Source organism: Centroberyx affinis, unplaced genomic scaffold, assembly GCF_046629955.1.
Source record: "Centroberyx affinis isolate AG114_WGS23_722 - 3 ecotype Tasmania unplaced genomic scaffold, CSIRO-AGI_Caff_v1 ptg000213l_1, whole genome shotgun sequence".
NCBI classification, from domain to species: Eukaryota; Metazoa; Chordata; class Actinopteri; order Beryciformes; family Berycidae; genus Centroberyx; species Centroberyx affinis.
In genome coordinates this window covers 290,114-302,255 of record NW_027278904.1, presented here as the reverse complement: position 1 = coordinate 302,255, position 12,142 = coordinate 290,114, and positions in this window count along the sequence as shown.

Below are 12,142 nucleotides of genomic sequence, written 5' to 3'. Positions count from 1 at the left end.
AGCACACTTAGAACTGCAATATGCAACTTTTTTCACATTAAAATAACAGCAAATAAATATAATATATTATACATTATCAGTCTTTCAGTCTGTGATGCTGTGTGTACATGCCTAATCACCTAATATGGGCGTGGCCATACAACACACTGGATTGTGGCTATCAAGGCCACAGAACGAGGAAGTCATTGCAACAAAAATGGTAAAAGCAGTAATAAAAGAATGTGTGTCAGACAAGACCCATTAGAAAACATGGGTGAACACTGGCATTGCTTTTTAAATTGCGCATTGCCTGCTTTCGTCATCTGCTTCTTCATCGCCTGTGGTGGCTTTATGGACAGGTCCCCATTGTCTTCAGTTGTTTTGGAGAAGACTGCTACAAAGTTGTGCTGGCAACCTCCCTGTGTGTTATATGGACTACCAAATGTCACCTGTGTTTCATTTGGCATTAGGGTGAGTAGATGATGACAGAATTTTTATTTTTGGGTGAACTATTCCTTTAAGGTAGACAGCACATCAAGATGAGTGACAAGTGTTGGGGCATGAACTTGACCAACTGAGGAGGAAGGTGGGACTAACAATACATCTTGCTGCCTCAGGTCCAAAAGTTGCATGTTGTAGGTTTAATACAAGTTGTTTGAACATGCGTAATGCAGCTATATGTTGGCTGTATATACATGTGAGCTATTATGTCATTGCACTGAGCCATATTAATGTGGGAGCATGTTTTCAGACACACAATGGCATTTCAACTTTTCAAATTTAAATTATTTTCCTCCACCTATTGCTAGGTCATGTGATGCAGCTGCACCTGCTTATAATACTGTTAGATTACAGCTCTGCTAATAAACTTCATTATCAATAGGATGCTAATAAGTTAGCAATTTAGCATTATGCATCAGGTTTATTAAAGTGTCCCCATGATGAATGCACACATTCATATGGGTGAAGCAAATAAAGTTGAGTTTATGCAACAAATAAACGAGTAGTGCCAAGCCAATATGAATCCGCCCTACATGAGCTCCCGAAGCATCAAAAAGAAAATATTGCTCAATTTAAATTTAATGACTGCTTCCACTCAACCCGGCACTGGCAACTGGGCGCGGCGCCCGTGCTCTAATAACAATAATGCATTGCTTTATGAAACGCCCTTCACACAAAACTGTGTGTGTATCTGTGTGTGACTGGCTGAGCACAGCACATTAATAACTTGAGTCCTAACTAAGAGGTTGAGTGCCTGTGAAACGTAGGAACAAAGTGCAAAATTTAAGTATAAAACACCATTTCAATCTTATTTTGGAGTGTGATGGATTGGCTAATACATGTGTGAACTGACACATGACGACTCATAGATATTCAAAAATCCTTGACTGGTGCTATATGCTCTAAAGATTTATATGCTATGTCTGCTGTAGGCTTTTTCAGTGTATTACTAGATGACCAGAAGACCATGGATTACAGTCAGTAGTGTCAGACTTATGTAAGTTACATGAAAATAGGTCTATTTGAGAAATATATACAGTATATGTAAAAGCAGAGATGATAGTATATAGTTTCAATTATTCATGATTCATCATTTCATGGCCAGATGAAGGAGTGTGCACCGTAGAAGCATACAAGTGTAAACTGACGCCCTGATGAAGGCCTGTGTGGTCCACAAAATGTCTCTGTATCCATTTACTGAAATTCAAATCTAATCCCGATAGCAAAAGAAAACCAATTTAGTGTGATTTACAGCACTAAAGAGGATATACAGCACTAAAGAGTGATTCTCAGAACCTGTGTTGTGTAGGTCCATCTACACTGTGGTCCTGTATAGTTGGCTGGACAGTGTGATATAACCATTATGCATTGCAGATAGTGGAGCAGAGAAAGATAGAAAAGGCTGGCCACTTGAGTGACACATCAAAACACTCCAAAAGCATAATCTCACATAAGTAGCCTTTTAAAGGTGGAGGTGGCCAAGTCTCTGCCAGCATCAAATTATTCTCTTTTGTTCTCTCCATCCTTCATTCGACCCTTTAAGTGTATGATAATGAGTAGCAATCAAGGATAGGTACTTAGGTTTTGCTCAGTGAGGAGTTAGAAGAGGAAATGGCACTTTACACCTACATAATATAGAAAGGTGGGCTAATTTCAGGCCTTTGTAAGAAAAATATATATCAACCTGATTCAGAAGAGGTGTAAATCATAATGCGTTGAACAGTAGTCAAGTGACTGTCTATTGCAGACAGCCTTGGTACACTTGCACAGTAATCCAGTTGTATGAGCTGCTATAACCACAGGGGGTGCTACTGCATAATTTAAGTGAATAGCCAATGGTAAAACACACTACAATAAAACCTACCTCTCTGCTGTCATAACCCTTAAGAAATACATTTGTGAGCTATTGTGTCTTCAATATGATGACGAATATGAAGCAATGGATCATTCTGTGAGTATTTAGATGAGTTATGAGCACAGTGGGTCTTTTATTCAGTTCACTTAATTTTGTTTTAGCACACCGGGACACAAGCAGACACACGGAGGATAGAGATACAAAGGTTAATAGGAGGTAGAAAATCAAATGCCGATCCCCCGAGACATGTCGGCTCAGTGACCCATGGTAATCAGCGGTGCTGTCAATAATATAGCTTTCCAGACATATTTTTAAAGAAATGTCAGCTCTACCAATCACACAGACGCACACAAAGTTGTTCATGGGCTACTTGGCTCAGTCGTTGATTCAAAAATGTGGATAAGACTTTGAAGTTGGAAGATTGCCCCCCTGCCATCTACGCCATAACATCCTCTTCTTATGGCACATGGCAGTATGAGTTTGACCCTCTCACCATGGCTCTGTCCCTCACCCACTCCGATCACTCTATACCTCCCTTCGATTTTCTCATCTTATTTCCAGTCCTCCAGTCCTATATCTCTGCCTGTCACTAGTCCTTTCCTGTTTTACACACTCCTGCCTTTTTCTTCCTCGCCGAATTCCCCCCCCCCTCGCTAAATCCCTCTCTGCCGCTCAACTCTTGGTTCTGCCTCACCCGATCCCGCAGTTTTCTTTTGCTCTCGGGCTTTCTCTCTCTCTCTTCCTCTCTTCATCTGAGCTGCACAAATGATTGTCCGCCTTTAAGAATCACCGCCGACAAACAGGCAAATGTAGATGAGGTGATGTTGAGGGTGTGTGTTTGTGGTGAAGGGAGGGCATGAGAGGTGGGCGTTGTGAACTGAGATCTGGAGGGCCAGCTGCCAATGGATTAATCCCTCTCTGTGCTTGGGCAACGGAGCGTTTGGCAAACCCGTCACCATACACAGAGCAGGGATATCTGTGTGTGTGTGTGTGTGTGTGTGTGTGTGTGTGTGTGTGCACGCGCGTGTACATCATAAGAAGACTGAGACGCAGAGACCAGCCCGACACTGGTCTCTGCGTTTGTTGGCGGTTGGTGGGTTGCCCTCTTTCAGATGGATAGAGGGAGAGGAGTGAAAGCAGAAAACTAATCCAGCATAGCGAAGCGGCAGAAGCACAGGAAACAAATAGTATTAGCGCAACACCGCAGCACAGCACCTCAACATAGTTTAACACTCTGGAGAGCTTCCAGACCACAACAGCCCCCTCTCTTCAGCTTATTACTCCAATTTTCTACAAGAGTAAATGAAGTCTTGAATTGTGTAACATCTTTTACCTGCATGTGAGCACATATTTGCATTGGATTTTTGTTGTCAAGGTATTCTAACTACTTAAATGGGGACTATAAATTGAATATTTAATTGAATGGTGTCAGCACAGTCAACATCAATCACAACCACTGAGCTTATAGTCTCAAGTGGAATTGAACTTGCCTTTAAATCATCCCCACTGTATTAATGTGCTCAAGTGGAATTGAACTTGCCTTTAAATCATCCCCACTGTATTAATGTGTGCTCATTAATCCCCTGCTTTTGTGGTGAGCTTGTTCCCAGTAAGTAGTGAAATATAAATGTTTGATGAATCTAGCCCTCTATTCTGACCACCTTCTGTTGGCAGACACTACATTTTGACCCACGGGGCAAGCCTCACAGTCAGAGTCTGAGCGAAAGTGAAAAGTTTAAAAACATATCCATCAATATATTGTTTGACCATTCACCTCACAGCGGTGTGGCATCAAAGAAGGCCTGCGAGCTCTTAGTATTTCTTCTTATCAAGTTATTTTCTCAAAGCCCTCAAGCTCAGCATGAGGTAATCTTGCAAATAAAATCTGTTTTTTGGACAGTCACATTAGAAACACTTCTTCTGTTTACCCACAGAGATGTTCAATAAAAGAGAAAATCACACAGGTTAAGAGGAGCATTTGATGATAATTGTCGCTGATTTTAGAAGTAAAATTTTAACAGGTGCTGTTACACTGACTCCAATACTGTGTGTGCAAACAAAGGGATCCACATTAATTTGGGGTCATTAATCATTAAAAGCTTGCAAATGGCAATTAGTTAATGTTGATAAATGTTTAATGAATGTATCAATAAATGATCATTAAGGCAGATTACTCCTTGGAGGGAGAAATAATGGAATTCTTGGAATCGGCAGTCCAGTTTGTGTGTGTGTGTGTGTGTGTGTGTGTGTGTGTGGGCGAGCACACATATTATACCTGCATATATTATACCTGTTTGTGCATGCTTGCGTGTCTTGTGTTTGAATGCTCAAGTGTCTGCATGTGTGATGGCAGCTGTTTTGTAAACTGAATTTCTCATAACGCATGGAGGAGAGGTGAGATCCTACTGTGTTTGACTGAACACCATTGTGTTTAAAACATGAGTTAATGCCCACAGCTACCACACTCTGCCAGCACTGGAAAACAAGCAACAACACCACTACTACCACTACCACTACCACTACTATAGATAGATAGATAGATAGTTAGATAGATAGATAGATAGATAGATAGATAGATAGATAGATAGATAGATAGATAGATAGATATGTTGTATTCGGGGCTGGTTGTGTCAAAGTTACGCTTTTTTTTGAACTCATGAAATGCTGCAAATTTATGCCAGTAGATCAGCATTTCAAAAACATCTGTTTCCTCTATGGAGATCCAGCCCTGTCATTGAGCAAGGTCTGGTTTTACTGATGTGGTAAAGTCTCTACGATGGGAGATGGAACATCAGCTTTGACTGTTATGGCTACCTCATATATGGTACTTTTCTCTGTACTGCAAAGTCAGTGAAAAATACTGTAGCTATACATTCTGGATGGGAAAGATGTACAGCGGGTATAAAAAGAAGAGTGCGTTTCTGTTTTTTTATTTTTCATTGTGGCCTTGGGTTGTTAGAACATGCACAATTTGATAGTTTTAGACCTACACTGCAGGTTGTAAATGGTGGAAAATGCACAATCATAGGCATCATCAGGTGTTTTCACAAGGTCACAGTTAAAAACACTAAATTGCAATGACTCATATGGCTGCTTTCCATGCAAGGGCTTAGGCTATTTATTTGTAGGTTTTTGGGTCCCTGCCACAAAAGGATAGACGTGCGTATAGCATTGTTTAGGGAAGAAGGAATTTACATATAAATTGGGCAGCGGAGGTAAGTGAGAAGGGGGGGGAAAAAAGCAGGCAAGGAGGGAGGCGCTGACAATACAAGGTTGTTGTGCTATGAGCAAGGCTGGCATTTGTGATCTTGACGCATGTTTGCAGAAATGTTTTGGGGGCTCAAATCTCCATAATACAGCTGCTGGGCCTCCTGAATCCCTCTTGCAGTCTCTTTGTGTCTCTCCAGGGGGAAGCCGGGAATAAATCACTTGGAGACAATAGCTAGCAATGGGTCTGCTGATATATGTCTTCACCTCAATCCCTGGGAGATTAACCGGGTTGCCTTTAAACCAAATAACAGGCCTATCAAATAGCCTCTGATGCATACACTCACGACCACCAGATTGTGTACTATGGCCCACCTTGATTGTTTTGTCTGAGAAACTTAGTCTCAAACCCCCTTTTATCAGTTTCTATTGACCCCAGGGGTTGATCACAGCAGTCGCTTATCTACCCATTCCAACCTCCAGCACTGATTCCCCCGCAGTATTCCCCAAGCCGTGTAGATTCCAATCAGTTTACCTGCACACATGAGTTTCCCTAGCGACAGCCAGCGAGGGGAAGTTTGGCCAAAATGTCAGTTGTGATCTGATTTGTTATCTGATTGACTTTTAATGTGACACTGCAACTGTTCACACATTCAAAGGATTCAAAATAGACTGAAACGAGAACAAAAGGCACCCTGACAAGATAAAAACAAAAAAGAAAAAAAAAACAACAACAACAACACAAAATCCTATCACAGGGTTGCCACCTCCCACACAATTGGAGTGAAACTCTGCTTTCAGCCTCTACCTCATGCTGACATTACTCCAATGGAAATCTCACGCAGGATGAAAAATTCAGACTTTTAAACATTTATCTAAATAAAACATGGCCACAATTGTGTGCCTGAGAATTGAGCGTGCCAGGCAACAGTTTATCAAAGTGGATCAACACAAACAGTTTATATCGCAGCATAGAAAAGCAGCATATGTGCACCATACATGTGCTACTTCAAGCTTGTCAGCAAACAAAATTTGCAACCTATTATATGCATATGCCAGATGATGTAGCCTTGCAAACCCCAGGTAGAGTTGCCTTTGGTGAAAAATAGCCTGCTGTCTGCTGTGAATTTCTGTGCCCTTGTGTCTGTCCCCCTACACCAGTTCGGTTGCGGTTGTCACATTAACAGTCACCTTTATGGCTTTCAGTGAACCATTTCAAAGTGGTTGATTTCAGTCAACAAATCAAAATGCAATGGTGGAACATTTGGCCACAACCCTGCTAAAAAGCATCAATGCAGTTTGAGAGCCAAACAAATAAAAGGTGTCTCCTTATTAGAGGCATATTAACAGCAAATTGATTTTGCCTGAAATAAAAGGTCAAGATAAATGACTTGTGAGGCGCTAGCTCTGCTATTTATTAGCCCTCTATCTACAATCTAACAAATTACCGCTCCTGTGGCTCTCAGAGGGCAGAACAAATAGGAAAGCGGGGAAGCTACTTCTAAAATGTCATTCCATAATGTCAAACCATGGATTATATGTCAGAGTCTCACAAAATACCTTGTGTTCCCATATTGGTTTGCTATTGTCTGATAAATTGGCTTCTTTGGCTAAGAAGATTTGAGTGTTTTTGTTGCCTCCCACCCACAATCATCCTCTCCCAGTGGGAAGTTGGCTCTCACCCAGCAGGAGGTGTGAGAGTTGGCACACTTTCACTATCATCATTATCCCTGCTTTGGCTGTAGTTAATGATATAGTGTGGGGGTTATCAGAAAAGGCAGGGTGGTTTTCATAGGTCACATGCCAGCACAATCGTAAGGGTAAAAAAAACCCCTCTTTGTTAGTTTCCTTACCTTTAAAACAACTGGATGAAACTGGTGGGCGAATGCCATGGCATTCAAGGTTTTAACAGTCACTGTGACAGCCAGGCCAACGGCAAGGAATTGGCAGGGTATTGTTTAATTACTGACCATCTTGAGCATAACTGAAAACAGAGGGACTGCAGGAGTGCCAAGTTCCTCTCAGCCATAAAGGCCAAAATCCACATTTAGCGGTTATCCTTACATTTCCAGGCCATGTAGTCTGCTCCCTTTTCTCTTTTGTAAACGACATGTGGTAATGAGAAGGGTATAGAGAATGAGAGAGAGAGAGAGAGAGAGAGAGAGAGAAAGTTGTGTACGGGAGTCTTTTGCAAGCTTTCACCTTTGATTTACCTATAATTACCATTGGATTTACCTTCAATGACTCACTCGCTAAGCCAATCTCTTAAATTGGATTTCTGCATAAAGTAGCTTTCCCTGCAGATTGGTGTCCCTCACCACCGCCTGATTACAATTTTACCCCCCCCCCCCCCCCTTCAGCACCACCCCCGCCACCACTGCTGCTGATAGATTAGCATATCAGAACGGTTGCGAAAAAAAAAAAAAAAAAAAAAAAGCACTCAAGTTTTTGGCTTGACTGGTTTCAGTTTGACCAACTGGATGTGGTCGCCATGGTAACACAGCTCCCCCCCCCCCCCCTCCGCAAATTGTGGTGGGGCTACAGCAATGGGACTCAGCTGATGATGACTCCATCTCTCATCCAAATGATGGTGATGAGACTGCGCTGCTCTCTGCCTCAGTACATAAACACAGGCAACAGCAAGGAAGACGGAGGACAGAAGAGAGAGGAGGGCTGAGAGAAGAGGGGAGTATCACCCCACCGGGACCAGATCTGAGATATTGTAGCAAAGACCGGCTACACTTCAGCAACAAACAAGCAATTAATAGGACAATTATGCATCAAGTGCTGGAGCATTTACATTCACATTTGCTCGCTTTATTATCTCTTATGCTATAGATGTGAATTGGATAATGCAATTACTAGGAGTTGGGAATATTTCTTCTGTGGGTGTGCTGTGGGTGGAGATTGGCCTTAAGTTTTCCCAGCTCTCGCCTGCTGTGCTGCCGCTATAAGACACAAACTGTTCAAATCATCATTTTTTTGCCCCACTCTGCCTGATGAACTGATGTCAGCAATGCTACATCTTGCAGACCACACACACACACACACACACACACACACACACACACACACACACACAAACACACACACACACACACACATATACCATATGTATCAATATTTGTTTGCATATATCCAAAATACCCTTCTATTTGCTACTGTGGTTTTAAAGCAGGCAACGCTCAGCATGTGTTTGCCGATACAGATGTCCCCTCTCTGTAATTGAAGATGATGAAGAGGCTGCCCATGTGTGGGGATATTGCTCGTGGAACACTTATGAATCAAAGTGACAGAGCTTGGTAATTGATGATGTGTTTTTGGGTATACAACCATCTGTAAACAGGGGGGTTTCCCATTTCATAGTACACAATAGCATGAATTAACTTGAGTCGGAGAGATATAGATTGGAGCAGCCTTTTTGTCAGCTCTAAATCAGATGGTTTTCTTTTCACCGGCTACAATAACAACCATGACAAATTATATGTTGAAACCATTGGAGAAGTGATGTGTGGATGCAAGATGTACTCGATAAACACCCGCTCAAAACATCAACATATTGAGAGAAAAACGCAGCAGTCGTGTATGCATGAACATGCTCCTTAACCAGCGTCTCCCAGGCCTAATGTGCAGAATTGTCCGCATGCTGTTCTCCACATGAACGCCGGCAGGTCTGATGGAAAATAAAAAGAGACTAGGGAGGCTGCGAAGCAATGGAAAGCCACATCTGGACATGTCCTTCCCTGGAGGATCCCTTCTCTCCTCCAGCTCTGTGACCTTTGACCCAGGAAGTCTAATTAGCCAGCTCCCGCACTTTTATGTGGGAAAGCAGGAGAAATGCAGAGCCACGAATATGCAGATAAGGAACGCACCCTGGGCAGCCTTAACCGCTCTGGAGTCTGAGTCAAGGTCTTCCATACTGTCACAAAGTATGGAAAGCACATGCAGTCAGCACTGTTTCTGTGCACACAGTGTGTCTTAGCTTTTCTCTCAACTTATTGTTGGAGAAAGAAATTTGAACTTGGATTCCTTGTGTTAGAAATAACTTCCCCCTGTTTTCTCCTCCTCCCATCCAGGTTTTTGGACAGCATGGTGGTTCAACCTGCTGGGACAGTAAACATCTGCCCTGCTGAAGTGTCCTTGAGCAAGACATGGATCCCTTACTCCACCTCCACCGCCTTATGTAGGGGGGTAAGCAAAGAGATAATTTCCCTTTATTTTTTAATCTGATACCAGACCAGGCATGGTACTGTACTTCATGGATAAACATGGTGGACGCCATCCATCAAGTTATTTTCTACTGTGCTTGCAAGGGCAGTAGAAAGGCAGTGATAGTTAATTGCCTATACTGCACTTCAAATTTGCAGCTGTTTTCATGAGCACTATTTCATCATTTTCATCTTTAGGAATTCAAAGAATATAACTCGATGGAAAACGGGTTTTTGGAACTGCATGCAATGAAATGCCCCCCATTGTGATAGAGTAATAGAATCATAATAGAAAATGAACAGAAAGATGAAACCAGAGCATGCGGGAATCTCCAGAGACAGGATATGAGGTAATAATGGCACTCCATTGATTGACATTTCGCTGTTGTTTTTAATCATAATAATGTGTTTTCAAGTTAGGCATGGAAATTACCTCCTGATTGTATAATGACAGCTCAGCAGCTGTCACGTTATTGTGTAGAGGATAACATCTTTATTGTTTTCCATCATTGTGTTGACAGTCTCGACTTCCCATGGAAAACGTTGCATTCTGGGTGTGCTAATGTAAGATTCAGTGGCTCATGGTCATTCAAATCCATAGTTTCTTTTTGTGTCACCCAGCACCTTGCTTTTGATATCACACACACTTTAATGTGACTTTCCTTTATGTTCAGTGGCTTTTAAATTCAAAATTCTCCATATTGTAGCAATACATTTCAGTTATGACCTGGTGCAGAAAAGGCATTATCATGCAGAGCAGGAACAAAACATTGGCTTTGGTGAATTTACAACAACAAATCAGACACAAACTAAAGCAGTGTTGTAAGTCCACCAGCCCAAAGCTGATGACTGCTCTCTGATCAAGGCCTATATTCCCATAAAACAGACAACTGTCTATTGAGTACAAAACTGTGGATAAAAAGGCTCAAAATTTGCATATTACCTTTGCAGACAGCCAATTACAGGGAGACAGTATTTGTTGTTCCTTTTCATTCTGTGGTCTAGTTTTTGAAACTATCAGCCAAGGTGAGAATGCATATTCATGACTGGGCTCTGTACAGCCCATTAGTGGCGTGTGTAGGTGGACTCAGGCTTATAAACAAGCAGTGCCATTAAACAGAAGTATGAATGCCCCCGACTCAGTGTTCCCAGTACCTGGACTCTCCTCACATCAGTAATTACTAGGAGAGTCTTGATTAGAATGTTGCAGGGAAATGAAAGAGTTCTCCTCGGCGCTGGGGAGAATAGGCACCTATATGGATCCTGGCCTGGTTTCAGTAAAGTTAAGGAGAATTAAACTGATTAAGCTGATTTAAATTTATACTTGAGTAGTTTTCAGTTTAAAAACTGTCCGGCATCACATCGGAGGATGACAATTCTGTCCTTGTATCTCTGCAAAAAGGGTGAGGTTGAACTTTGTCTTTGTTAAACTCTGTACCTTTACAATGACACAATCGCAAACTACTAGGGTTGGGCGATAGGACGAATATATCGGCTATCGGCGATTGGCTGAATCCATCGCCGGTTGATTTTTTTGAGCGATTTTTTGGGCGATTTTTGTCATTTTATTTTGCTAATTTAATGGTAAATAATTAACCTGTAAAGCGCAATTCAAAACGTGCGCGAATAGGAACTGGCATGTAACAAAGCATTATATAATAACACCGCATTACGTAATAACTCAACAAAACGTAATACATTTTCACTTCATTATGTAATAACACCCGCATTTTGTAATAATCTGCCGCATTTTGTAATACACAGCCTGAGCGCAATATGTAATACATTTCCCTGCATTTTGTAATAAATTATTGTTGCACTTTTTTTATGATGAAAATGTAATAATACAGTGCATTATGTAATAACCATCTATGGTTCTTTCTATCGTGGCTACTTGATAAGTAGTTTTTGCAAGTTAAAACTGAACTGTTTGTATATTAGAAATCCACTGCAAATCAGTGTGTTGTTAGGCTATATGCTATGGTTGTTTTTCACTTAATTACTTAAATACTTAAACATAATTAAAGATAATACTTAATAGTCTAAATGTTCATCCATAGTGTTGTTGACCACTACAGTATGGTACATGTTCTTTGCCTAAACATACCGTAATTGGGCATTGAGAGAATAAAGAATTTGAAAGAATGTACTGTTCCATATTGGTCTTTTGTTGTGCAACCATTTTTTGTCTCTTTTTCTGTATAAAATTTGCATAATCCTGATTGCTTAATGGCAGAGCTCTGTTTGTGTGTGTGTGTCTCCTGACATGTGTGTACCAGTACTTAGATGTTTGTGTCAGTATAACACTCAGTGTTGTGCAGTTTCTATGTCTCTATGAACCCTCAAGTATAGTTTCTATTTAAAATTAATTTTGAGTCAGTATGATTCATGC